Raw genomic sequence first — 27,825 nt, 5'->3', positions numbered from 1 at the left:
ACAATGTTGTGTTAGTTTCTGCTGTTACAAAAAAGTGAATCAGCTACATGTATACATATATCCCCATATCCCCTCCCTCTTGAGCCTCCCTCCCACCCTCCCTATCCCACCTCTCTAGGTCATCATAAAGCATCGAGCTGACCTCCCTGTGCTATGCAGCAGCTTCCCACTAGCCATCCATTTTGCATTTGGTGGTGTATATATGTCAGTGCTACTCTCTAACTTGTCTCAGCTTCCCCTTATCATTAAGTCTTAATTCTGAGATATTATTCATTGGCAGTGGACTCCAGCTCTGGCTATAAGTATGAAGACCCAAAAATCAGATCTCATGTATGAGGGGGAAAAAAAAAAAACAGGTAGAAGTTTGGAAAACAGAATGCTGAACAGAAAACTGAGGTAGAAGTTCGATTGAATGAATGAAGAAGTTAATTCAGGAGATGAGAAATTCTCCAGCTCAGATACTACTAAATGAGTGAATGTCCAGAACTCAACCTAACACGTGAACGCTGAACTTGGAGCAATCTGTTGATGAGGCTGCATCTACAGTCACAAGTAATGCCTTTGTTAGCACAGCTCAGGAAGTGGTCATTGGATGAGCCTGCAGGAGTCTCCACTTTTTCATGTATCTCTTCCCTCTCAGGTCTACAAAGCAGCCTAATGAAGAACCTTAGGAGTCTAGAAGGCCAGCTCACCTCTCAAAGGTCTGCAGAGTCAGTTCATACCCACTACAGCTCATTGTCTTTATTAGCTCTTTGCCTTTGATCCAGAGGAAGACGCCTTCTTTCAGTTTCACCATGACAGATTTAGTTCTGAAGATTCTCACATCTCTTGGCTGCAACAGTGGAAGAAACACTTTCTGGAATGTCTTATTCTTCCTTTCACAGAGGAAACCAGACCAAACAGAATAAAGTGAAAACCAGCACAATAGAACAAACTTTTCTCATATCGGGAGATAGGGCTGGCTCAGAAAACTTCCGGTTATAATCTTAATTGAGAATTCTTTCAGTTAGGCGGAATGTAGATGAGTCTTTAGCTCACTCCTGGGTGACTCCCAAGGGGAAGACTAAGTCCAAAGGATACAAATTTCTGGGGTACCAACATTGTTCAAACTTTACAGCAGTCAGAGCCATCCAGAGATGGAATGATCTACATCAGGAGGGGATCCATACATCAAGAAAGGACATGTTGTAGTCATGACCTAACTGAGGCCAGTTAAGCATTTGGTGGGTGTGTTGGAGATGGGGCTCCAATACCATGTGGGAGATTGTATTAGAGTTTTTAAAGTTTCTGTATCAGTTAGCTATTGCTGTATAACAAACTATTTCAAAACTCAGTGGCTTGTTCTGTTTCATAAATAAGTTCCTTTGTATCATTTTTTTTTTAGATTCTGCATATATCATATGATATTTGTCTTTGTCTGACTTACTTCACTTAGTATGATGATCTCCAGGTCCATCCATGTTGCTGCAAATGGCTACTGTATAGCACAGGGAATGATGCTCAATATTCTGTAATAATCTAAATGGGAAAAGAATTTGAAAAAGAATAAGTACATGTATATGTATAACCGAGTCACTTTGCTGTACACCTGAAACTAACACAACATTGTTAATCAACTATGCTCCAATATAAAATTTAAAAAATTTAAAAATTCAGGGGAAAACTCAATGGGTTAAAGCAATAGGTATATATTATTGCTCACATTGTCTATGAGACAGCTGGATGATTCCTTTAATCTTGGTTGGGGTCCCTCCTGTGTCTGCAGTCAGCTGATCTGGGTGCAGGTGGCTTTGCTGATCTAGGCTGGGCATTTCCATATATTTGGAAATGGCTGGTTATAGTCTGGCTGAGGATGGCATTGGCTGGGATGAATGGGTGCTAGTCTATGAGGTCTTTCACACTCTAGCAGGCTAGCTTGGACTTGTTCATAGGCAATAATAAGGATCCAAGCGAACAGGAAACTCACAGCTTCTTGAGACCTATTCTTGAAACTGGCATTTTTACTGCATCTCATTGACCAAAGTAAGTCACAAGGCCAGTCAAGATTCAAGGGATGGGGAAATAGACTCTGCCTCTTCAATAAGAGGAACTACAAACTCTTACTGCCAAGGGTTTGGATACTGGAAGAGTGAAAAACATTGGTCACTTTTTTGTAACTGACCACATTCCTTCCATCCCACAGAGCCTGTGATTCCAGGAGGCTGTGAGCCTGTCTTAGTCATTTAAAAGAGCATGCTGTGACTTTTATTTATTTATTTTTCTATTTAAATATAATCTGTTTTATACCTAAAGGATTTATGTTCCTTATACTGATAACCTGCAGGGATTAGTTATGGTTCCTTGAGTAATTTATAAACATAGCTAGAATTTTGTCCTGTCTTTTACAGAATTCTTAAGGCAACAGCCAAAACAACAACAGCAATTACCACGACCACAACAGCAGCTCAGTGACATTAATATTTTCACCTTTATATTCAGCATTTATAACAACATGACTCTATGTGATCTGTACAACTAACTTTCGAGGCAAGCGGGGTGTCCATTTAACAGAGGGGAAACTGGGGCTCAAAGAGCTTAAAGAACTTGCCCGAGGTCACCCAATTAATGTCCCCAAGGTCAATGTCTTAGACTCTTTTTCCTATTTCTTAGGTCATTTCCTGGGAAGATGTTAGCTTTTAAACAGAAACATTTCCTCCCTCACACCATTAGGAGACCATTTTTAAGTACTAAGTATATAAGGTTGTTCTTTACATCCTGGAGCTCATTTCGTCTCTACAACATATATATTCATGGGGGGTAAGAAGATGGGGTTCTTACAAATTAGATCATAGTATTAGTCCTCTATTCTGCCTTCCTTGCCTTACATGTTCTATTTGACACATCTCACTAATACCGTGTCTTCAGCAAGTACCCAGTCTGGGCCTTATACAATTCTAGACCATAAGATAACATGTCATAATAACACCATGGAATAGATGTTGTAATATTATGAAACATATGGCTGAGAGGTGTTAAATGACTTATAAGGTGACACAGTTCATCTGGACCTAAGCTTGACTCCGAATCCCATATTTTTCTCCTGCATAGAAACCTTTCTTAGTATCCTATTTCCTGGAAGAGATAATAAAATCCTGCATCTTGACGGCATTTCAATATTTCTGTCACATATTTATAACTTTGTTCATTTGCTCATTACAAGTCTGGCAACAGCTGACAGCCAGTGTAAGAATCTCTCTTTCTACATTTAGGGATACTGGAGAGCAGATTGGACAATTAACTTGTTCAAAGTCACATAGCTTTTGAATGACGGAGATGGGACTTAAAATCAAATCTGTCTTAAATTCTGAGATGCCTTCTCCTTTAAATATCTTTCAAAGTCATCAGATGGCAGAATCTCTGCCTTCTCTCTACTTGTTCACTTTAAGTTTCTAGTCCCCATTTCCTTATCTTTTATTGGCAGAAAAAAGCACTGTTGTACTTTCTAGTTTGATGATACGTATCTCTTCTGTATACTTGACTTTAGGTAAGTCCTTTCTCATTAGTCCGGAGGGCATCTTCAATGCAATAATATGTGTGCTTCTCCACCTTCCTGGAAGAAGACCAGCGAGAGTCATTAAAACCTGTTCCCCTGGGAAGCATTGCCCGGTGGAAAGGAAATTAAGAAAATATTAATGAGTTTATGTTAGATATTTACTTTACTCCCTCAAGGGTCTTATTGATGGCGCATAATGCCCAGTATGGTAGATAAATGAGAAACAAAATATAAATTTTCATGGGCAAGTATTTGATAAATATGAAATGAGATTGGATAATTTCTCCACCTATAAAGGCTTCGTACACATAGGCATGTCTGGAGAGAGAATGGTGTGTGGGGGTGACACTAGCCCTAGAGACTTCTAAACCTGTATATTAAAATAGGTACGTGGATGAAAGCTGTATACCTGCCTCATCTTTCTAATCACAGGTGCAAAATGAAGGCATCTAGGAAGATGCTCAGAATTTCCTGAATCAAAGTGGTCCTCAATCTTTTGCACCCGTAAACCTTTGATACTCATGTTGCTGGGTCCTACCCCAGAATTTCTCATTCAAAAGATCTGGTATGGGGCTAAAAATTTACCTCTTTAACTTTCTAACAAGTTTCCAGGTAATATTGGTGCTGCTGACCCAGAGGCCACACTTTGAGAACCGCTGCTCTAGAAGGAAGACCTGTTATGGAACTAGGAATACTAATACTAATATTAATACTAATACTAATACTAATAACAGCAGGTGATGTTTATCAAGCTCTTGCCATGTGTCAGCTGCTGTTCTCGAGTGCTGTATGAAATACTTCATTTAATCCTCCCAACAATCTATGAATAGAGACACTAAGTTCATCTCCTGTTTGCAGATGAGTTTAAATTATGTGCCCAAGGTCACACAGTTTCTAAGTGTAGGAGCTGGGATTTGAACCCAAGCAGGGTGACCCTAGAGACCTGAACACTATGCTTAGGTTCTCTGAACTTCAATTACTCCAACTGTAAAATGGAACTCAGACTCTTAGGTGAACTCCCAGGAAATGCTAGTGTCTTCTTCATTTCCCTTCACCTCCAGCTTTACCATTTACTGATACTGACTTTCGGTAAGTCATTTAGAATTTTTGAATTTTTGGACTTTAACCCTTTAGCTGTGCTTTGAATGAGCTCACATTATCTGTAAAGTAGAAGAATCGTACCTGTTTCAAGGCTCCTGATTTATCTGAAATCCCTCTAGATGAGAGCTTTGAAATGCAAAAACAAAGAGCACTGTTGAGGAGACTTCCTTATCATCTTTGCTATCATTGATTCCTCCTTGTGATTCTCACAAATGTCCTGAAAGGTATCTGAGAACACACTGCTAATTGATAAAGTTATAGAACTCAATTTCTGTAACAACCTCTGTGATTTGCGTAGTAGGTTTCCTTGGAATCTTGACAAAGAATGTGGACCAAAGTGTTCTCCTGCAAAGGTAGGAACAAAATCGTGCCATTTAGTGGATGGTTACTATTTGCAGCCTCTCTGCTAAGAACCTGTCTTCTCATTTAAACTTCACTATAACTCTATAAGATTTGATGTTATTTTTGTACTCATTTTTCAAATAAGTAAAATGAGGTTTAGAGACGTTGAATAACTAGTCAAGATCCGTTAGTAGATGTATGGTTGAGTCAGAAATAACCAGGCTGGCCTCCTAAGCTTGGTTTTGTAAGCAGCACTCTCTGAGTTACTTTTTCTCAATTTGCACAAATCAAAGTCAGATAAAACTTCTTTTCTTTCTTTTCTGTCTTTTATTCACTTAAAATGTTCTCATATGTTTCGTACTTTCTACCCTTTGTTTATATCGGGGCTGTGTGTGGCAAACCAGAGAGAGATGAGTCTTAGTCTTTTGTTTATAGATTTTATTTATTTATTTAATTTATTTATTTTTGGCTGCTTTGGGTCTTCCCTGCGGTGCGCAGGCTTCTCATTGTCGTGGCTTCTCTTGTTGTGGAGCACGGGCTCTAGGCGCGCGGGCTTCAGTAGCTGTGGTGCGTGGGCTTCAGTAGCTGTGGCATGCGGGCTTCAGTAGTTGTGGCGCAGGGGCTTAGTTGCTCCACGGCACGTGGGATATTCCCGGACCAGGACTAGACCCCGTGTCCCCTGCATTGGCGGGCGGATTCTTAACCACTGCGCCACCAAGGAAGCCCTGAGTCTTAGTCTTTAATAGCAGGGAACTTCTTAACTGATTTGTCATTCTGGGCACTGCAACCAATTCTACAATAAGGTCACATTTTATTCCATTCACATATCTATCTACAATGCCTCGAGGATTTCTTCAACCCTGATTTTTTTTTTTTTTTTTTAAAAACCTTCCCCCCCTTTTTTTTTTTTAAAGAAATTCTTCATTTTTATTATTTATTTTATTTATTTTATGGCTGTGTTGGGTCTTCGTTTCTGTGTGAGGGCTTTCTCTAGTTGCGGCAAGCGGGGGCCACTCTTCATCGCGATGCGCGGGCCTCTCACTATCGCGGCCTCTCTTGTTGCGGAGCACAGGCTCCAGACGCGCAGGCTCAGTATTTGTGGCTCACGGGCCCAGTCGCTCCGCGGCATGTGGGATCTTCCCAGACCAGGGCTCGAACCCGTGTCCCCTGCATTGGCAGGCAGATTCTCAACCACTGCGCCACCAGGGAAGCCCCAACCCTGAATTTTTTAAAGACTAACTAAGACTTTGTCATCCACGTTCTGGGATGAAGGCTCGATATATCTTTCTACTCAGTTCATGTAAGCAAATAAATGTGCCCCACATCCTAAAGTTCCATAAGAGGATCTGATGTAAATGTAAGAGTAACTTCTCCTTGTGGAATTAGCAGAAACCCTGAGGCAGGGGAATGATCTCTCAGGACAGTCATTTCCACACCTTCCAGCTGCGCGGAGTCAGCTCTTTGTGTTTCACTCTCTCTCTGCCCTTGCTGGTCTATTCCGGAATGTCGCTGTTTCAGGATACGCTTAGCTTTCTTCTCCACCTGCCCACTTAGGCAGAGCTCACCTTTAATTGGCTTTGTCATTGGAGTCTTACCTCCTCCAGTTAACTCTAGTAAATGCCTGTCTCCTGGGTTGCACCTTAACCGGGATGCTTCTTGCACTCTACCTAGAATTCTTGCTAGACCTGTCCCTCTGTAATCTTAGCATTTGACCCCTTCTTTCTATCTACTGCTTTCTCTCCTGTGGAGTGTGTGAAGGGAGAGAGTGTAACGAGAAGCAGGCAACATAACCCCCAAATTTGGACCCAAATTCTTTCTTTGGGAATTAAAAATGGATTTAATGCAATTTAACAAATGTTAAATTTTTTGCCAAATGAATGATAACACAAGCAAGATATATAAAAATTTATGCAATGTAGCTAAAGCAGTGGTTAAGAGAAAACTTTTAACTTTAAATGCTTATATTCAAATAGTAGAAAGGTTTAAAAGTCAATGAATTTTTCTTAACTGTATCAATGTCAATATCCTGGTTATAATATTGTGCTGTAAAATTTTAAGATGGGGGAAAGTGGATAAAGGGTACAAGGGATTCTTCTGTACTATTTCTTAGAATTGCATATGAATGATCCCCAAGTAAAAAGTTTAATTTGAAAAAGGCAAAGGGTAGGATTTGGCAAGCTATGGACTGTGGGCCAAACCCTTCCACTTTGTAAACAATTCACAAGCTAAGAATGTTTTTAATATTTCTCAAGAGTTGTTTACAAAACAAGAATAGACAGAGACCATATGTGGCTCTCAAAGCCTAATGTGTTTACTAACTGGTCTTTCAGGAAAACACTTGCCAACCTTTGATCTAGGCAGTTTCTGTTCCATTCTGGAAGTGTAAACTTCCTTTAGCCCATCCCTCCACTAATTAAAGATAAAACCTCTGGACAAAAAAACAAGAACAGTTACTTTATGACTCTTAAAAGTAAACAAAAGGGGGCAAAAAAATGGAGGAGAGTAGAAACTTACAGAAGTGACCCATATTGGGATGTGTTTTCCAGTTTATTTTTGTTTATTTTTGTCTTTGCTGAAAGAGTGAGTCCCTGTTATGAGTTGTATGGCAATGTTAGCTAAAACTCAGGTAAAAACCCTTACCTGATAAGGTAAGACTTACCTGATGAGGTGCAGACTTTCTTCCTAGTGAAACAAGAGACTGTGTAGGCCAGAAGGTGAGGTGAAAGAATCACAAGGAGAAAACAGGACAGGAAATCACTGTTTTTCCCAACGTTTAGAAGATTTTTAACAGTAGTTTTTTCTTGAATAAGTGCTTCTCGATTTGATTTAACTTTTGGTCAATTTCCAGAGTCCTGACATAGTTGTTTTGGTCAATTTTGTACACTTTTACTGTTCATTTTTGGAGATAAGATTGGCTAATAAGCCCTTGACTCAGCCATTCCAGAAGTAACATTAACATTTAACCTTAGAAAGAAAAAAATCTTTTTGGGGAGGAATTAAAGTACAGATACCCTTACTTGCTACCCAGAATGAAGAGAAGGTACTAAAGATAGCATTAATGCATTATTATGTTGGATTGTTTGGGAAAGAGAAAAACCATTAGACAATTTGAATCAAGGACATAGGGGAAATGAGTGGCTGACAGAATGTCATTATGCAACTTGAAAGGAGAAGGCCCATTTAATGAATGATTTTAGGGTCTGAGCAATGAAAGTAATTAACATAAAGGAAATGCATCAGTGGATTTCAGCACATTGATTTTAGTGATTCCCCTGAGTTCTTTCAGATCTGTTGATTGTTTTTGTGCATCAACAGTTCCTGATTAAAAAGGGATAAATGATTCAAATGGAAATTGCACATTTAAAAACTATGTATATTGCTTTTGTCTATTTTCATCATATTTAGCTCTAGCTCTTTGGTCATAAATGGTGGAAATGTAACAATGAAATTGTGTGCAATGAAAAATTATGCTCAGAATGAATTGCTTATGAAGCAGGAATTTAAGAGGGCAAATGAAAGGAGCTGTGGTTCTTTAGTCTTGAATGGTGACTGTGGGGAAAAGATTTATAGTTGGAGAGATCCACTTACTGTTTCATTCATGCAACAAATATTATTAAGCTCTTACCAAGAGCCATGTACGGCTGGGGATAGAGTGGAGGATAAAAAAGATAGAACTCTCTGCCTTCCTGGATTTGATATTTTAGTAGGACGAGGCAGTAAGTTATATCACATGCTAGAGGGTATCAGTTTTATGGTCAAGCATTAAATAAGATGTGGGAAAGGGAGAACGGTGAGGAGTGCTGCAATTTTAAATGGAGTGGACATGGTAGACCTCACCAAGTGATAATGTTTGAGCAAAGACTTGAAGAGAAGAGAAAGCATGCCAGGTGAGCATCAAGGGTAAGGACCTTCCAGGCGAAAGGGAAGACCAGTGCAAAGGAGAAGGTGATTGGGCACATTCAGTAACAATAAGGTAAGTGTGGCAGGAGTGGAACGAACAAGGGAAAGAGTAGAGGAATAATAGGAGGCCAGATAGGACTTTGTAGCCTATCATCTCAAGGACTTTGGTTTTTACCATATATGAAATGGGGAGCTATTGGACAGAGAATTAACTAGGTCTATTATAGATTCAGAAGGCTCATTAAGAAATCTCTGTGTTAGGAAAAAGTCAAGGACTTTGACCAGACTGAGTAATGAGTTGATATCTTTGTATGCCATTCTGTTAGTTTTTTGTTCACTCAGATTTTATCCCTGAGAGTAAATTCATGGGATCAAGTCCCAGCTTGTGAGCATGACGTTCAAGGCTCATTTCAACATAGCCCCTCCCACTGCTTCCCAGCCTAATCGTATCTGCTGCTACTCCCTGCACTGCATCTCACCCCCCTCTATTCCAGAGGCATGATGGATGTTGGACAAGTAAATAGTGCATTTTGAGTATGCTCTTCTGTCTACCTAGAGTGCCTCATCTGTTTCTGGAATTTCTATTTCTTCTGGTTAGCATAACACATTACATTGAATTGCAATTATTCATATTTCTGTATGTCTCTGCACCTAGCAACAACACTTGGTACACAAGAAACACTCTATATGAGCGCATTATATTGGATACAGTAGGAACAAATCTAACTACTTGATTCAAGTTAAGGAGATGTTTACATTTATGCTAAGACTAATTTCAAAAAGAAATAAGGCAGATAATAAGCAAAAATTTATATTTCAACGGAATCAGAGTAGTGATAAACCTTGAGAAACTTTATTGAGAGTTCAGTGAGGTACTAGGGAAGGAATGGGTATTGCAAAAACCTAGGCAAGCATATCTTTCCTTCAATATGCTTATTATTACTTGAAATTATATTATATATTTATTTGTATTTTTTATCACTCACCGGACGGAGCCTCTATTAGAGTGGAGACTTTGTCTTTGGCACTGCCCTGCTTGCATTTCCTAAAGTAATATTCAGATATTTGATATATTTGTTAAATGAATGAACGATCACTTTACGTGAGCACTAAGCTTTGATATGAACACCATTATCATAGTGCAGAATTCTTTTTTTTTCTGATAAAAGGACTTCTATCAGATTTTTCCAGAAGGATGAACTTTGACTTGTCATTAATCCCTTGGAGGAATTTATCTCACTTAATTTCACAAAGTCTTACCTAGGGACCATTGGTGAAGATAACAATGTCTTTAGGAACTGATATGTGAAATTTCAGAAGTGTTCTTCAGGCAATTATTTCTTAATTGATCCAACATGAAACGTCAGTATGATGGCTATTAATATAAATTATACTACCTTTTCATTCTACGTAATAGTATTAACTTTTTTTTTTTAAATTTTAGTTCACTTTAATTGTATTTTTAAATTTTATTTATTTATTTATTTATTTATTTTTGGCTGTGTTGGGTCTTCGTTTCTGTGCGAGGGCTTTCTCTAGTTGCGGCAAGCGGGGGCCACTCTTCATGGCGGTGCGCGGGCCTCTCACTATCGCGGCCTCTCTTGTTGCGGAGCACAGGCTCCAGACGCGCAGGCTCAGTAGTTGTGGCTCACGGGCCTAGTTGCTCCGCGGCATGTGGGATCTTCCCAGACCAGGGCTCGAACCCGTGTCCCCTGCATTGGCAGGCAGATTCTCAACCACTGCGCCACCGGGGAAGCCCAGTATTAACTTTTAATTAACATTAACTTTTAATTCTACAGAAAACTCAAATAATATAGCTCGTAAGTAGGTTTCTGGTGATATAAATTGGGGAAAAAATAGAATCCAGAGCCATGTGTTAATGGGAAAGACATTAAGTCTTTATTTTCTGTCTTTGGAAGGATAAATAGCAACCCAAGACGAGTCACTGGTGTCCTTCCCTCACTGGATAATGTTTGATAATTATTTTTAGACTCTGGAGCCAGTGTCTTAGGTAACGGTTAATTTTCTGGTCCCATATACCAATTTTACTTGTACTTTTGCTACTGACCTTTGAGGCTTTAACCCAAGGTGATACAAGACTTTATCATGTAATATATACACATATGTACAGATACACACACATATGTGTGTGTATATGTGTATACAATTGTCCTTTTCTTTATTGGTCCTCAGATGATCTTTTGAACTGGAGATGTTATCTTCATTCAGGAGAAGGTAGTTCTGTTGATTCTGCCACTGGAGTAGAATTTTATTGTTTTGGCTCATCAAAATATTGTACTTTTGAGAATGAGACTCTGATTTTACATTGTGAGAACCACTGCTTTTTGGGTCCACATTCATAAGGTGAATAAAGCTGACTCCACCCGCCCCCTGCTCTGACCCCCGGGTTCCAGGTGCGTAGGCTATGCTTGCTGTCAGTGCATTCAATGGCCTCATCCACAGAGATAGGTTCCGGGGGTAGAGAAGTGATCCAAGTCAGGGCACTTACTGTCTCCAAGAATCAGTTTTCTGACTTTTGTCCACATGCTCAGGGGAGTGAATGGTCTCTTCTGCTGGATCAGATGCTGCATTGATAGTAACCTGAAGCCACTGGAATCACCGTGCAGAACCCATTGTGTTCCACCCACAGGGACCAGGCAAAATAGTGGAGCTTTGTGACATCATTTGGGCCCTGAATCATGACTCATTTCAAGCTAGATCTACTCCTGGACATTGTATCTTACATGAACATCCACTCCCCTTCTTACTTAGTTTGAGTCAGGTTTTCTACTCCTAGCTACTGAAAGAGTCCTAACTCTTCATTAGGCATGTAACCACTAACCAGCTTCACTGCTGGAGGCCCATATCCCTTCTCAGTTTTTCGCTCCACTTAATGAGAATATTAATTCTCATCCAAAAGTGCTAAGTGTTGTAGAAAGGTATTTGAATAGACTATCAACTGATATGTAAATTAAGGGTGATGCCTAATGCTTCTGGCCAACAGAAGCATTCTTTTGAATATTTAATTTTGATGATGGTTTGTGTGCTAGTCTCGTTTGTCTGAAATACTATCTATAAAAACTATCATGTACTGTTTTCAATTACATGCCAGAAACTTCTAAGGTTAAGGATACACAAACAAAAGACATGGTCACCTTCATCAGCTTTCTCTCTTCTATGAGCAATTTGAGGGGAGGGGGCAGAAATGACTATTACATCAGGGAGACAGTGTTGACTGTCCCATAATAAGTTCGTATAACTGGAGGATATATGTAGGAGGAAGCAATTGCTTCTGATTTTGTTGTAGGATAGAATAAAAATACAGAAAGATCCATCAGGGGAGCAAAATTACCTTTTCTGAAAAAAAAGTTTATGTGTCATGTACTCATCATTTCTTGTCTTATTTACTGTCTCATTTAATTATAGCAAGTATATGAGATCCCTATTTTATAGGTAGAAAATTGAGGCTATCAGAGTTTGACTGATGTTATATAGCTAATTCGTGACCGAATCAGGATTCAAACCCATGTCTAAGCTGAGAATTTATGTTCTTTATGACTTTTGCCTTGAAGGCTAAGAAGGAGGTGGGAATTCAGAGGAGGAGAAAAGGGCAGTCTAGGGAAAATGACCATGAGCAGTCCTTGCACTCTGGGGGGGGGGGGGTCCTTCATCTGCACGGGTGCAGATTTGGCAGCTTCTGTACCAACAAGACCCAGCCCTGGGTGTTAGGTGAATTTCAGGCCAGGTGACAGTGGGATATGAATGATTCTATCACTTACTGAAGATTTACAATACAGGCACGTTTGTAATTTACAGGGTGCTTAGCGCTCCAGTGAAGTGTGTGAGCAATGCAGATGCGCTGAGGAGACCGGAGTGGAACACTGCACATCCCTTCTGTTTTATCCTGAGATTACTATCTGGATTGCCATTTAAATGCGCATGCAACCTAATATGCAGAATTTATACCTGAAGACCTCTAATCTGATTTTTATAACTGAAGCTTCCTTTTTTCATAGCTAATAGACAAAAAAAAAAAAATGATAGCCGGTTTTAGAAATGCAACTGTCATATAAAAGCCAACATTAGAGTTGCATACCCATTAATTGTCATCTATTTCCTCAATATAATCAGTTTATGGAGGACCTCCCAGTTCCTTTACATTATTTTGAAGGGTATGGTTTTAGGAACAAGAATTATGTCACTGTAGAGTTAGGATTAACACACATGAAGAGAAGTGAGCTAACAATTTAAGATCCATTATATGTCAAGCAATGTGTTGAGTTTGCAAACATTATATCAGTAGATTCTCCCAACAATCCTGAGATAATATTTTTAGCCCATCTCACCGACAAGGCCCAGAGGGATAAGTAATCCATGTCAAATGACAATTTATAAAGAAAAGCTAGCATATTTTGAGAGCTTAATAGGTGCCAGGTGCTCTGCTAAGCGCTTACAGGGTCTCGTTACAGGGTCTGGTGTAACCCTCAGTACATTGATAGAATCCCCTCCTTGTAGATAAGAACCGAGGCTCTGAAGTCAAGGACTGCCCAAGATGACACAGGGAGAAAGTGGCAAAGCCACCATGCAGGGCTCCACAGCGTCAGGCAGGCTGCTCAACACTATTTGTCCCAACACTTCCACTTTCTAATGAACATTTCGCCAGCCCGCCTTGCAAAACCACGAAACAACGTTCACAGGTAATACAACCTAGTGACAAGCGATTTCAAGAAGAGCCAACAGAAATACCTGAATGTCATACGTAAAATAAATAAAATTAGTTCATAATAAAATAAAATCTATCATTCAATAAATAAAATACATTACTGCATTATAAATATTTTATGTAAACTATTATTTATGATATATAGATTTTATTTATATATAATTACTAACACATGAACACCCTAGAAGACTTAACAAATTGTGAGATGTTGCCAGTATCATAGATCCACCAGCAATGTGAGAGCTACAAATATAGGCTGATCCAAGTGTGTTGTAACAACTCAAATATCACAATGTTATTACTGTTGCCTATTTTCTCGATGGATAACAGTCTTGGTAACATTCTAAAAATAACAAAAATCTTTTCTACTTTACATGGTAGATGCATCCCTGGGCAATTTATTTTAAAACCGTGCAAAGCATACTATGTGTATGTGTATAATCGTAATAAGCAACTTTTTAATGACTATACAGCAGGACCTTTGAAAATCATATGGGATGTAGAATAACTCTTTGCATGAGGGACTGTCGCTGACAACATAGAACATGTAGCATCCCCAGCCCTTGATATTGATCACTATGCCCAACTCTTGGGACAAACAATAATACACCCTATAAAATTTTAAAATACACTAGGAGAGTTGTACTTCTGTCCTTGAGAACTGCTGCCATCAAGTTCTCAAGCATTGCGTCTGCTTCCCCTACGAATGTACAGTCATAGCAGCTGAGAGTTGGAAGGGGTCTGAGTAGGCAGACAGCTCCTTAATGGAGCCGGTATTTCCCAACAATCAGCCATTTCTGCATCACCGGAAGGATGTTTGTTATATATACAAAATACTATTATTTAATATTTTTCTTTTAACAGACACTTCTACTATAAAGATTCCACTTGAAAAAAATATCAATTGCCATCTTAAATGGAAAATAAGAATCACTTACGATAAATGAAATGCAAACTTAACAGTAACAATGAATAAACCAAACACAAAACATCAAACAAATGATGATGTCATTAAATTCTAGCTAGATTCAGTTACCATCCAGAGTCTCAGCCGGATGTCTATTATCTGTTGGCTAATCACCAGATTAAGCCTAAATTTATCTCCTCAGAACTTTAGCACTCCTGTTCTTGGTCTGGTTTCCAGAAGAACAGAGGAAGAATCTATTTCCTTTACTTCATGATAACTCAGCTGCCATTATTCTCCTCTCTCCAGGATAAACAAGGTATTTCTTTTTTCTTACAGAGAAAATACTTTTTTTCCTGACTGTATTACCCCCTTATATCAGGATTTATTCTTTTTTTATAAGGAAAAAATATTGTGAAGTATCTGTTACTTGGTACTAATATAGAATTTAAAATATATTTTTGTCTAATCTTTTATAAATACAATATGCCAAGGTATACCTCAACACTCCCATTTTACAGATAAGAAAAGGTATAGTGCATTTGCATTTAACTAATTTTCCCAAAATCTCACAGCTGGTTAGTGGCAAAGCCAGGATTCCAGCTCAGAGCTAATTACACAGCTTGGAGAACTCATACCATTTCTTGTGTTAATTGGCCATGGAATTAAAAACCAGAGTAAGATGGAGTTGTCTAATGATACAGAAATAAGGATTTAAGCTGACTTAAACTTGTAACTACCTAAATAGAGATAGCTTTAACCTAGTGGTGCATTAATATAATCTAAAGGGTTTTATTTTAAGCCTCCTCCCAATACTTAAGAGGGTAACTGAGAAGACCTACATTAACCCATTATGAAAGCTCTATTGTTTCCCAGTTCCTCTAAAATGTTCTACAAGTGCTGCTTCAAAAGCGAGCTGAAGTCTAGAAGTGAATGAAAACAAATGTTAGCTGCTCTGGAAGGTGGTGTGATCACTAGACAATACACCATAATGGTGGCTGGATCCTCCTGGGGGCTGCGCAAGGCACGAGACGGTTAAATTATGTGTCAGCTGGGCCACGAGATGCTCATACATATGATTAAACATTATTTCTCAGTGTGTCTGTAGTATGTTTCTGGAAGAGGTTAACATTTGAATTGCAGGACTGCAATAAAGCAGATGGCCCTCTCCCATCTCCCATCTGGATGGGCATGATCCAATCCACTGAGGGCCTGAATCGAACAAAAAGGTGGAGGAAGGCTGGATTTGCTCCCTCTGTGCCTGACTGCAGAGCTGGGACATCCGTCTCCTCCTGCTGTCCATGCTCCTGATTCTCAGGCCATCAGACTCCATCTAGAATCTACACCGTCAACTCTCCAGCTCTCATCACTGGCTTTCCTGGGTCTCCAGCTTCAGACAGCAGATCATGAGACTTCTCAGTCTCATAAGCATGTAAGCCAATAGCTTATAATAAATAAATATCTATACTATCCATATCTATATCACAGATATAGATACCTGTATCTTTATCCATATCTATATCTGTATCTGTATCATCTATCTCTTCCCAGTGGCTCTGTTTTTCTGGAGAACCCTGGCTAATACAAGCCGGATGTTAAAATCATGGAACACAGGATGTACAGGTGCATTCACGTCTTTCATTCTCTCTTGTCATTCTCTACTTCACATGCCAGTCACCATGCCAGGTTTTCAAAAATGCACAAATTTTTCCACTACAAGAAATAAATACATCATTAAAGAAGTAACACAGATTGTCCTCTGTACTCTGTGCTTCAGGAACACTTATTTGTTTTTTGTATCTCAAATGTGTCATCATCTTTACTATTCTTCTGCATCTTTGTTCATGCCCCTGCCTATAAATTCTGTCCTCTGCCCCTATACCATTTCTCTTCACCTATGGATAGTGCCCATAAGGAAAGAAGAAGGAAGTCAGCGGAACTATGAAAATTTGAAAGAAAAGACAAGACGCAAATATCCAGAGCTTATAACAGTGAAGAAATGAAATAAAGTGCAATTATTGTGAAAGAATTGATTTGCATTGCTGTGCAAAAGTCATTCAGGAACCCTACGTGTCTATGTTTGGGCTACGTATCTGGGTAACATATATGTGCTCTAGCACATTTCGTAAGAAATACCTTTTTAATATTTATATATTAAAATGTTAAATATTTATATTTAAGTATAAATAATAAAATTATTAATAGTTTATTGAATTAACAATTAATATTTAATACTGGTGATAATGCTAATAATAACAACACCATTTATTAAGTGCTTACTATTTGTCAAGCACTTTGCTTAGTGATTTGTGCCTCATTTAATCCTCAAAACATCCAATGAAATGGACTAGTATTATCATTCTTATGAATGTTCAATGACTTGCCTAAGGTCACCTAGCTAATAAATAAAAAAACAGGATTCAACTGAATGAAGTTGGACTCCAAAACCTGCACTCATAATAAATATATTGTACTGCAGTTTCTGAAAGACGAGATGGAAACAAAAGGGAAAACATTTAAATATATATATATAAAATATGCAACATATTATATATAATTTATAACCTATAATGCATAACACATAGCATTTTATAGTTTTGGTATTATATATTTGTATATAATATAAATATTATATGTATATCAGTTAATAATATTGAGTGCTAACCAATATTTATTAAGCATTTACCATAAGTACTATGCTAAGCATTTAGTATATGTTATTTAATTTTGACACATTAGGTGTCATTATACTATTATTATACATGATGAAACATAGGCTGAGTTAAATTGAATAGGCTTTTGTTTGTTCATTTGTTTGTTTTTAACATCTTTAGTGGCGTATAATTGCTTTACAATGGTGCGTTAGTTTCTGCTTTATAACAAAGTGAATCAGCTATACATATACACACATTCCCATATCTCCTCCCTCTTGCGTCTCGTTCCCTCCCACCCTCCCTATCCCACCCCTCTAGGTGGTCACGAAGCACCTGTCTGAGAGATTTTGGGCATGGCAGAGCTGGTATTTAAAGCCTGGGGTATTATCAAAGACAATGATTAACCACAATGTAATATAGAATATTTCATCCATTACTATGCTATGAGTCAAAATCCCAGAGAAGAGATTTTATGTACCAAGTAGAGCGATTCAGGTGATCCACTTCATAGTGTTCCTTAAGGTTGAACTGAATTTTTAGGTAGAGTACGTGGTATGGACTTGGCTTTGATGTGATGGTGGAACGTCCCCCACGATGCTCTAGGCTGGCCCCCGAAAGCCTCGAAGAAGATGGACCAACGTAGATGATAGTATCATGCAGTGGCTAAGAACTTGGGCTTTGGAACCAGAGCTGAAGCTGAATCTTAGCAGAGTCACAACTACATGACCTGGGACAAGTTGCTTTACCCCTGTGGGTGACAGTATTTTTTCATTCTTAATAAATAAAGATAAATAAGGGGATCTGCAGGAGAAGGGAAGAGGGAAGTACTCCTAAGGGGCAAAAAGTGCCCAAGTACAAAACGGAATGGGAATAGATTGTCTGAGAAAACAAATGAGCAAAGCAAGTAAGTAAGTGAGAGTCCAAAGCAGCAGTGATCTCCCAATAGCAAATTATTACCAGATATGCCACACACGTGGACTTTGCTCTCACATTCACACAGGTGTATGCGTGAGCGTGTGCACACACGCACACACACCACCTGCTATGCACACCTTGCACGTGGTGCTCTAGCAGTTGATTCTGACCACATCATATTACATCTGGAACTCCCCAGGACCCTGAAATGAAGACCCAGAACTCTGCCCAGACATGGAAGCCTCTCCCATCCATTCATCCGGTTCTTAAGCCAAAGCATCAGAGCCTCAGTGTCCATTTTCCATTGTTAATTAAAGAAAAGGCACCTTCCTGTCTCAGCTTACATGTCCTTTCATTGCTCCCGGTGACCCCTCATATACAGGTTGTGTGCGGGTTGTCCTTTCGTTACATGAGCACGGTTTTACACTGCATTAAAATGAAAATTTGTTTTGCGCATATTCCCGTTTGTACCTTTTAGGACCTTGAGGGAAGGGCAGGAGCTGTGTCTAAGTTCCCTTTTATGCTTGACACCAAGTCTGAGGCCTGGCACATAGTAAGTTCCTGGTTAATATTTCTTCAGTAAATAATGAGACTAAACATGAGTAGGGTTGGAGGGCAGCTGGGTGCAAAATGGGAGGGAAAAGATCAAGGCTTTCCTCATAATCTTCCTTCAGATCGACTTTTCTTTTTCTAACTCAAGTCACATTCTCATTCTTAGGTTTATTTCCTTTTCATCCTGCTTATTAGAGAAAAAAGAAATAAGAACCAGGGGTAGGAGACTGGTTCCATTTTATTTATTTATTAAATTTTCTTTGGCCATGTGGCACGTGGGATCTTATTTTCCCTACTAGGGATTGAACCCCACATCCGCTGCTGTGGAAGATGCAATCTTAACCCCTGGACCGTCAGGGAAGTCCCTGGTTCCATTTTAATGTGCCAGTGATCTACATTATACGCTCACATCCCAAGAATTTGCCTTCTCCCTCTTCATTCTTCTTGCTCTCACAAGCTTCTTGTTTTGAGGGAAAGACAAGAAAACCAGGCGGATTGATCGTATTTTCCAGGAGTTTTGCTGGGCATTTTCAACACATTTTTTATTAAGTTCACAGTAATTCTCAGGGTAGGTACTTTTATTCTTATTTTAAAGTTGAGGAAACAGGGAATTCCCTGGCAGTCCAGCGGTTAGGACTCTGGGCTCTCACTGCCAAGGGCCCAGGTTCAATCCCTGGTCGGGGAACTAAAATCCCACAAGCCACACAGCCAAAAAATTAAAAAAAAGAAGTGAAATGAAATGAAATGAAATAAAATAAAATAAAATAGTTGAGGAAACGAAGACACAGGGAGACACACAGAGCTTGAATGGCAGAGCTGGGAGAGAGCCCATTCACAGGAGACTTAGCATTGGTGCCCACATTCCCTCACCTGGGTGCCTCTCAAGCACATTTCCTTGAGGAAGACCTTAGCAAATTTCTTGTGAAATCCCCTTGTACACATGGGAGGGTTGAGGTCCAGGGGAAGGAGGTGACTTGCTTAATGTAGATTATTTTTCATACACACTTTGCTTTTTCATAGTTCTTCCCTTGCCTCACTCAGGAATATACTCATGATGCTTTTAATAGTGAAACTAATAGATCAGAGCACTGTGGAAAACAAATGTCCGTGAATGATCCTTAAGTGACTTGTTTAATGGGACATGTGAATTTTGAGTGCAGAACTCAATGTCAGGAAGGCTCAAGTTCAAATCCCAGCCCTGCCACTTAATCAGCTGTGAGAGGAAGGAGTTAACTTCATTGGGTGTCAGTTTTCTCCTAGGGTATTGTAAGTGTTAAATGAGATGAAGTATGTAAAGCACATAGTATATTGTCTGGGGCATGGTATGAGCATCATATAAAAGTGTTGTTACCCTTATAGTTAAGCTTGCCAAGTGCAGAGGTGTGGTAAATGTGTCATCGATGGTGAACACCATGGAGAACGGTCCTTGTTCTCTTTCTTCCACTTCCCACCATGGGAACATGAGTACATCCATTATACGTTTTCCAAATCTCCATCTAACATTCTGGGTGAGTTAGACTTTATAATTCTTGCATTCTTGGTATTTAATGCCAGTTTTCTTTTTCAAAATTACACTTTGAAAAAGAAGTTGCTCTGTTCTGATATGCCACTTTGCTCTTTCCAAGTGGCTTTAATCTTTATTCACTCACAAGAGCTAGAACTTAAGGGAGTATTGCTATGGAGAAAATTATGATATCATTAATAATAGAAATGTTTTGAAGTCACACACATGGCTGGGCCATTGGCTTTAAGCGTTCCAAGTTACCAGAAGTACTTGCAATTTCTGAAAGGAGAGCTATGGTCTTAAATGACAATTTGCCTGTTGAAATAGAGTACGTGCAAGGGTGGGAGTACTGGGTGAAAGGTGCTTACGCTTTGGAGTCAGGGGTACCAGCTTTCAAATCCTGGGAGCATCACTTACAATTGTGTGACCTTGACAAAGCTTGGCAAGCCCTCTGCATCTCATATTTCTCACCATAAAGGAGGGATTTCAATTCCTACTTTTCTATGTGGTTATAAATCTTAAATGTGAGTTAAATATCCAGAGTCTTTCACATTGCACGTGCTCTCAAATATTAATAATGATTCTTTATTTTATTATTTGAAGCCATAGTATCCTGCATTTGCATCCAACTCTTCTACGTGGTAGCTATGTGATCGAGTTACTCTTTGAACCTAAGTATCTGTAAGTAAAATGGAGATAATATCTACATTATGAGTCTGTCATGAATATCAAATGAACTAACTTACTTAATAGTGTCTGGTATGGAGTAATGATTCAATAATGTCTCCCTCTCTCTTTCCTTCCTCTTTCTTTTCCTTTCTCCATTTCTACTTGCCCAGTGATAACTATTAATATGCCCAGACATAGTCCTTTTCCTCAAGGATGCCTTTCTGCAATACTGCAGCTCTCTCTTGTTCTCTAGTTCCCAGAATCAAGGTCACTAGGAGCCTGTCACCTTCATTTCCAAGAGCAAAGGTCATGCAGCCAATAAAGGAAACTGGTGACAAGCCACTGATTCTCTCTGTGTCGTGCTTCTCTCTCTGGGGAGAAACCTCACGGTTTAGGGCCAGACTCCCACCAATATGCTCTCATGGGGTTTTGCACTGGCTGCACTTTGTTGTTCATTCTTCTTTTGCCTGTACATACACAGTAGCCAAACATGCATAATCTAAGTGCCCAAATTTTCAGGTGTTGCAAAAATAACATTGAGATGATTAAATGAGAATATATTGCATGAGACTGTAGCCCAAGCGATAAGAGTGTTAAATGGTTCAGTAGTAATACCTACCCCTAATGTACTACAGCAGTAAGATAACTGGTGTTGGGACATAGGACGTAGCATTTCTTTGAACAACAGGGGAAGCTTCAAACAGGGAGCAGAACTTCCTACCAAGAGGAGATCCACATGCCAGCCTCCACAGGTACAGATATAGAAGAAAAAGCCCCAAATAGGCCACATATTCAGACTCAAGTGTTTGGATTAGAGATGATAAAACAACAATCTAATTAACAGTGGTTAATAATAATTGGGTGCTTCTGACATACATACAAATGAAATTTTCCTTCAATTACTTCATGTAACCCTCAGACAATCTATGTAAATGGCAATTAAAAGTTCCACAAAAGAATTGTTTCCTATTTTTATTCATTTTCTAAATTCAGTGAATTTTCAATAAGGAAATGAAAATCGGTTTCAATAATGATTTTCAGAAGCCAAAGCTTTTGCTTAGAGGAGAAGGAAGGCTCCACTCCTAATTTCTGAATTTCAACATTTCTCCAAATATTTGGACTACATTAGTACCTTAGAAACAATTTCTCATCACAGTGTTTTCCACTTAATTTCTAAAACGTCAGTTGTTTGGAACTAAGTCAGTATGTTCCTAATTTCTTCCACTTGACTCAGTGCTGAGGCTCTGATAAAGGAAATGAATGCCCAAAATACCTGGCAAAACTAAGACTTGCTAATGTTTTCTGATTTAAAGCGTTGCTATTTTCCATATTTTAAACCAACCCTATGCTGTTGATACAACGAATGCCCCCTCCCCCATTGTACAGAAGGGAAAATCAAGGTTCAAAGGGGGTGCTGAAATGTGCCTGACCCTCACAGTTAGTAAGTTACAGGGCCAGGCAATTTGCCTCCTAAAATTGTAAGCTACACACTAAGTGAATTCAAGGGGTGATTGTTAAGATCAAATAAAAGGAAAAAAATTAGAAGTAAGTTGCAAACTCTAAAGTAGTTTGAAAAATTTCAAGCACTCAATCGATGATTGTTCCAGGGCTGAATGAGTGGATTCTTATCCCTGATGATAGCTGGGTAGAGGCAAAGTCAGGAACAAGAATGGGAATCTTGATCCCTGGCTTGCAGGCTCTGAAATCAGACATTTATAGGCTGGAGTAATGGCTCAGCAGTTTGCTTCCTGTGTCACCTCGATCAGTCACTTAAATGCAACCAGTCTCAACGTCTTTGCAGGTATATCAGGGGCTATGACATTTCCCTCATTGGCAGGAGGAAGGATTAAATTAAAAAAGGGGCAAACTAATTGATATGGGAGCTTGGTATATGGGTTTGCTTTTTTCTGTGCCCTATCACAGTACAAAAATATTTTAATGTGCCCTCAAATTTCAGCTCCAAAGAAGTGCTTAGAAATAAATCCAAATTAAAGCCAATAATCACGTGAGAGGTCAGAAAAGAGAGATGAAATTGCTCATGATATGTGGCAGAAGTCAAAGAGGCCCAATGGTTAGTCTAAGAAGTTAAAAGGGACTATAAAGCTACACCAATAAGAAAATTTTTCATGCTGGGTTTCCTGGGAAATAAATGTTACATGGTTTTAATTGGCTGTTTATTAGTGGCTGTGATTGCTGGGCCCTTGCTATGGGGCCTGGCCTTTTAACCACCAATCTGAGTTATAAAAGAGCAAAATTTAGTTACAAAAATTCAGATGAATAGTGACCTTTTGGAAGGAAAATTTTCTAATGTGTGTAGTTTTTCCTTCAATAACATATGCTTTCTTTCACTTACCTTCAATTCTAACCTTTTTATAATTACTTAAAGAACACCACATTGGTCAGGATAAGCTAGGTTATGCTGATGTCACAAATAAACTTTGAAATATGAGTGATATAAACAAATATATATCTGTGTCCTGTATACACTCATATCCAATGTGAATTGACGGATGGGAGACTCTACTCCGCAGACTCAGTCAAGGACCCAAGCTGTTGACTTGACAATTCATTATGGCAAAGGAAGAGAAAAACTGAAGAACTGCTTGGTGTTTTAAGTTGGCTCAACCTGAAAAAAATACACATCACTTCTGTCCATGTTTCATGGGCAAGAGATAGCCACATGACCTTGCCAGGCTGCAAGGTGCTTGGAAGTCTATATTCCACTGGTCAAGGAAGGAGGAATGTGAAACCGGATTTAGTGAACACAGCAATCTCCATGTGTCAGATAACAATTGCATGCATATGTGATGATTTTAACAATGATTACATTTCCTCCTCTCACAGGTTGTAAGTTTTGTGTCTCGTGAAACCCACTGATTCCCTGGTGCTTAATACGGTGCCTGTCTCAGAAATATCATGGTGCTCAGGATGGAGTTGTTGATTTCTAGTGCTGAATATACATGCCATTCATCTGCTCCATGAACAAACATGTACAGACCTCCAATTATGAGCCCAATAACAGAGCTAAGCATTGAGGAAAGGGATTAAAAAAAGAAAAAGAGGTGTAATGAGTGTGTAATTACATGTGCTTAGCTTGATAACTAACAAGTCAAGCTCACTGGGGTTGTCAGGGGGATATTCAGTTGGAAATGCTCATTCAATGTGAGGAGCTATTAGGGAAAATGTTAGGATAATATCAAAGACAACGTTATATGTTCAGAAGGAACCTCCAGAGAGATGCTATTTTTTTCTTTTGATTTTTTTATTGAAGTATAGTTGCTGTACAATATTATATAAAGATATACAATACAGTGATTCACAATTTTTAAAGGTTATATTCCATTTATAGTTATTATAAAATATCGGCTATATTCTCTGTGTTGTACAATATATCCTTGTAGCCTATTTTATACTTAATAGTTTGTACCTCCCAGTCCCCCAGTCTTACATTTCCCCTCCCCCCCACCTCTGATGGTAACCACTAGTTTGTTCTCTATATATGTATCAGCTTCTTTTTTGTTATATTCACTAGTTTCTTGTATTTGTTAGATTCCACATATAAGTGATATCATACAGTATTTGTCTTTCTCTGTCTGACATTTCTCTGACTTATTATTATTAGCATAATGCCCTCCAAGTCCATCCATGTTGCTGCAAATGGCAAAATTTCGTTCTTTTTTTATCGTTGAATAGTATTCCATTGTGTGTGTGTGTGTGTGTGTGTGTGTGTGTGTGAGTGTGTGTATCACATCTTCTTTATCCACTTGTCTGTTGATGGACACTTAGGTTGTTTCCATATCTTGGCAGTTGTAAACAATGCTGCTATGAATATTGGGGTACACGTATCTTTTAAATTAGTGTTTCTGTTTTTTCTTTTTTCCGGATATATACCCAGGAGTAAAATCACAGGGTCATATGGTACTTCTATTTTTAGTTTTTTGAGAAACCTCCAGACTGTTTTCCAAAGTGGCTCTTTCCAAAGAGGTGGTATTTTAAATATTTAAATTACATGGTATTGTTCAAGACTGCATGGTATTGTAGAAAAATGTATTAGAAGGGAAGAGAAAGAAAAGGACTAGCGCTGATTTTGACATGTACTGAATATCAAGCACTGTGTCAAGTCTAGATATTCTATCACTGAATCACCACCAGCTCTGGTTGTGTTAATATCTCCATTTGATAAACAGAGAAACCGAGGGCCAGAGAGGTAAGAAACTGGGCCAGAATCACAGTTTATCAGCCAGGAATCCCATATTTAAACTCAGGTCTTAACACCTCGGAGTCCAGCCCTCATTTCTATGCCCATCACTGCCTAAAGAAGATGGGGTTCCGTAGTGAGTTCATTGTCACTGGAGGAATTCAAGCAGAGGCCGAAGCACTGTCGTGTTAGGGATAATGTAGAGCTGGGGCAGTGTTGGGTTGGGCTTGGCGTTAGATAACCTTCAAAGTGCCTTCAGTAGCCAGGACTTTGTGTTTGTGGGGTTGAGCCTCAGGCGTTTCTACCTTCAGAGGGTGGGAGAAACAAGAAGTGTCCGCGATGCAGAAGCCACTTTCCCTGGTGCGGTCTGACTCAGACCCCACTGCTCTTCAGCCTTCTCCTGGCTGCTCTCAGCACTTGAGCCTGGCAGGTGCCCTGAAAAAGGAGCCCAGAGGAACATAATTGCTGAGCCTTTCAGATTTGGAGCTCTAAATGTCCATTCACCCTCTAGTTTCCTTGTTAAATCTGTTCAAGCGGAAATCTTTTGACAGGTGTAATTAAGGTCATTTCAAGAGCAAGTAAACAGTTGTTTATCTCAAAGTCACTTATTCCGTAGTTTCCCTAGACATTTACCAAGCTGGATCCAGCCCCAGAAGCTGCACGGAGCAGTCAGTAGATGAAAAGAGAATGCCAGGTGCTCACCACAGGGTCATAATTTATTGTCCTGGGCTCAGTGTAGCCTGTGAAGTTAGGGTTGGGGATTCTTCAGAGACATGCAAATGCCCTCTCCATGTGCTGTCCCCAATCCACCAATTGTCGTGATTTAGGGAGAAAATAAAACACTCATGGAAATGTCAGGAGACTCCATCTCAAACACTAGCCGGTCACATTATAGTAGCTAAGTGACTTCCCCTATCGAGGTCTCCGTTTCCTCATTTGTTGTGCATCAGATAAGTTCTTAAAACGGGTGCCTACTAATCCTTTTCATGTCCTGTGTTGTCTGGAGGACCAAGGCAATGGTCTAGGGCTCTGTTTTCTCACAGATGGGAAAGACAGTAACTCGTGGAAGAGAGCGTGATGCAGTGAGTTCAGTATCTGAGTGACAAAGATGTGGCTTCCAGCTCTGTCACTTACTGGCTGTGTTGCCTTGGGGAAGTTCCCTCTGAACATCTGGCCCATATAGAAACAGGAATCGTGTTAGCTACATCACTCTGTTATGGTGAGAAGTAAATGGTGGAAAGAGCCTCTAGCCCAGTGTTTGGCCAGACACATCACACATGTTAATATGCCCCCCTTCTCCTCCTCCTCAAAACGCCAGGAAATAAGATGACCCCTCGGTATCCTCAGGAGTGGATCTCATGGGTCAAAACTATCCAGGGGCCCAGGCTGCTCTGGGCAGTGGTTGAAAGGGAAAAGTAATTTTGAGCACTGCCCAATTAACAGCTCTTAAATTTTCCTCTGTCGTAACCGACTCTCATTTTAACACTCCCTCATCAGACTTATGGAAAGATAGCTCTAATGGAGATAAGAAAAAAGAAAGCCCCAGTGTCAAAAAAAATGAACCCAAGTTTCAGAGGGCACAAGTCAGCAGTGCAGGCCTGTAACAGTGGATTCCCAAGCAGATGAGAAATTTCCCTCATCTTGACCCAGTGCAGAGGTTTCTCGGGACCCAGCTGGGAGAGCAGGAAATATATCTGCAGGAACCTGTTAACACTCATCCCAAGCTGGGAGCAGCAGAGGGGAAAGACAACGTATGCATATCTGACTGCCATTGGGAGTATATGTGAGATGCTCCAAGTGGACTTAACTTCCAAATTCATTCATGTAAGATTTGGGGAGTGGCTAGGGCTCAGCAATTTAGCTGTTGAGGACTAGAAGTTAATTATCTTTTTGATGCTATTTTTATTATTTTGTTTCAACCTCAGTGCACACCTTCATCCCTCCATGCCCAATGCCAGCAAACCACTGTAGCCCGGGGAATATTGAGTGCTCATGAAGTGTCAAACATTCTCCTAGTACTTCAGTGCAAAGGCCCTGAGGTCAGGTGGGCCTAGGAATATTTGAGGAGTCAGCTGCCTTGACAAGAGGGAGAAGAACAAGATATGAGGCTGGGCTGTGTTGAGTTTCATGAAAAAGTAAAAGCCAAGAATCATTTTGTGTTCTACACCTCAAAAATAATTGAATCTTCCTTTAGGTAGAATCAGAGCCATTTTGTTCTTTTCTGGTCCTGTCAATATGTCTCATGGTGATATTTTTAATTGAATTTAGCCTTCTCTATCCCAACATGACACCTACAGTATCCAAAGAACAGGGGGATGTTTATGAAAATACAGAGATGCAAAGTAAGAAACCATAATATAAACATTGACCACAAAATTGGTGATAGCTACAATTGTAATGATTCTCAACATCATTGTTATTATAGTATTAGCAAACACTCTTAGATTTTACATGACAGAAACCCTACTCAAACTGGCTTAACCAAAAGGACAATTTATTACAAATGGTCTTGTGATTGCATGAGATAGGAATGTGCTTGCACCTTATCAGAAGTCAAAACCAGAAACTTGAATAGTATTGATACAAAGATCCTTGATCAATTATATTTGCTCCTCTTTTTGAATCTGATTTATTTGCCTACTTTTTTCTCTCTTTTTAAGCTAGGTATCCTTCACTCTCATCCCTGCTTTATTCTTCAGGTTCACCTTGTATGATAAATGGCAAATGACAACTCCCAAGCTTTTCATATATTTCCCAAGGTTAGTGTTGATAGCATGAGTCCCTCCTTTCAAAGTCCAAAAATCCCAGGGAAGGGACCACTGGCCCAACCC

This window comes from Balaenoptera ricei, chromosome 17 (genome assembly GCF_028023285.1).
Source record: "Balaenoptera ricei isolate mBalRic1 chromosome 17, mBalRic1.hap2, whole genome shotgun sequence".
Taxonomy (NCBI): Eukaryota; Metazoa; Chordata; class Mammalia; order Artiodactyla; family Balaenopteridae; genus Balaenoptera; species Balaenoptera ricei.
The sequence above is the reverse complement of the archived record's forward strand: the minus strand, read 5'-3'. Positions refer to the sequence as shown.